Source organism: Mustelus asterias, chromosome 20, assembly GCF_964213995.1.
Source record: "Mustelus asterias chromosome 20, sMusAst1.hap1.1, whole genome shotgun sequence".
Classification (NCBI taxonomy): Eukaryota; Metazoa; Chordata; class Chondrichthyes; order Carcharhiniformes; family Triakidae; genus Mustelus; species Mustelus asterias.
Window position 1 is genome coordinate 57,309,844 of NC_135820.1, and position 1,510 is coordinate 57,311,353.

The 1,510-nt window shown below is 44.7% G+C and overlaps 1 pseudogene; it reads left to right on the plus strand.

The window, feature by feature from the left end:
* Nucleotides 1-967: 967 nt before the first annotated feature.
* On the plus strand, nucleotides 968-1,170 carry LOC144508834 (U2 spliceosomal RNA; annotated as a pseudogene).
* Nucleotides 1,171-1,510: the final 340 nt, after the last annotated feature.

Here is a 1,510-nt window from a genome sequence, read left to right on the forward strand (position 1 = left end):
AGCTAGAGATGAGACTCCTGCCCCTCATTCCCACCTCACAGGGATGCCAGACTATCTGATTGGCCGGTCACTGTGTAGTTCCAGCAGTGCTATGTTGGGATTACAAGTGGTCCCCAGAATCTAAACCATGGAACCATAATGGAGGTAAGTGCATGCTGTCACAAACAGGGCAAGAGAGTGGAGGTTCTTAATAGAGAGATCAAGGGGAAAGAGAGACCCCCATGGGGGTGCTGGCATGAGAGAAGGGGAATGTACCCAATATGGAAAAGAAGCCCATGAAGGTGTCACAACCCCCTTCCCACCTCCTGGCCATGGCCTGAACAGGGTAACCTGCCAGGTTCCCACCCTGCCCCTGAACTCCTCCTGCTAGCTTTGTCCACCTCCTGTAAAATTGCACACAAGTCGAGAAGGCTACTCGGAATTTAATGAGCCTCCCCAAAAAAAATTTGCATGCAGGGGTCTGTTATGTTATACCCCTGGTCACTGTTATTCATACACACTTTGGAAAATGAATTTATTTTGTGGAAATAAATAATTCCTAAAACCTTCGAAAAGCCAGAATGTCACAAGTTAGATTTTTTTACTTCATGGAGTCAAATATCTAGTTGGCACCATAATCTGGTTTACATCTGCCATACTCAACTAAAAGATATTGTAACTGGTGGAGTCCTGCATTGTTATCTAAAGCGACCTACAATATATAAACATGAGTTGTTGTTTCACATAAGTAACAACCTCTCGGCCTTGGCATCTCGGCATCTCGGCCTTTTGGCTAAGATGCAAATGAGCTCAAGTCTTGGAGGAGGAACCTCCCCCTTCTCCAATCAGCTTGGCTCATGTAGATCAGGCCCAGGACAGGGTGGTTTGGTCGCTCGCCCTGTCTTGTCAGCCTGGATCTGAAATGTCTCAACTTGTTGAGACTCTGAATTGGATTTGATTTGATTGAATTAGAAAAGTAATAAAAAAAACAACCTCTCGGCCTTTTGGCTAAGATCAAGTGTAGTATGGATTGGATGCTGCACTTGGTTGAGGTCATTGGGTTACATTGAAGCTTCATATGTTTCATATGAAGCAATTTTTAAAAGCTGCATCTCGGCCTTTTGGCTAAGATGCAAATGAGCTCAAGTCTTGGAGGAGGTGTTGCTTTGCTCCTCCAATCAACTTGGCTCATGTAGATCAGGCCCAGGACAGGGTGATTTGGTCGCTCGCCCTGTCTTGTCAGCCTGGATTGGAAATGTCTCAACTTGTTGAGACTTTGAATTGGATTTGATTTGATTGAATTGGAAAAGTATAAAATAAAATAAAAACAACCATGTGTTCATAGTCGGCCTTTTGGCTAAGATCAAGTGTAGTATGGTCGGCAGCCCATGGTCGGCCACACTTGGTTGAGGTCATTAGGTTACACTGAAGCTTCATATGAAGCAATTTTTTAAAGCAGCATCTCGGCCTTTTGGCTAAGATGCAAATGAGCTCAAGTCTTGGAGGAGGAACCTCCCCCTTCTCCAATCAG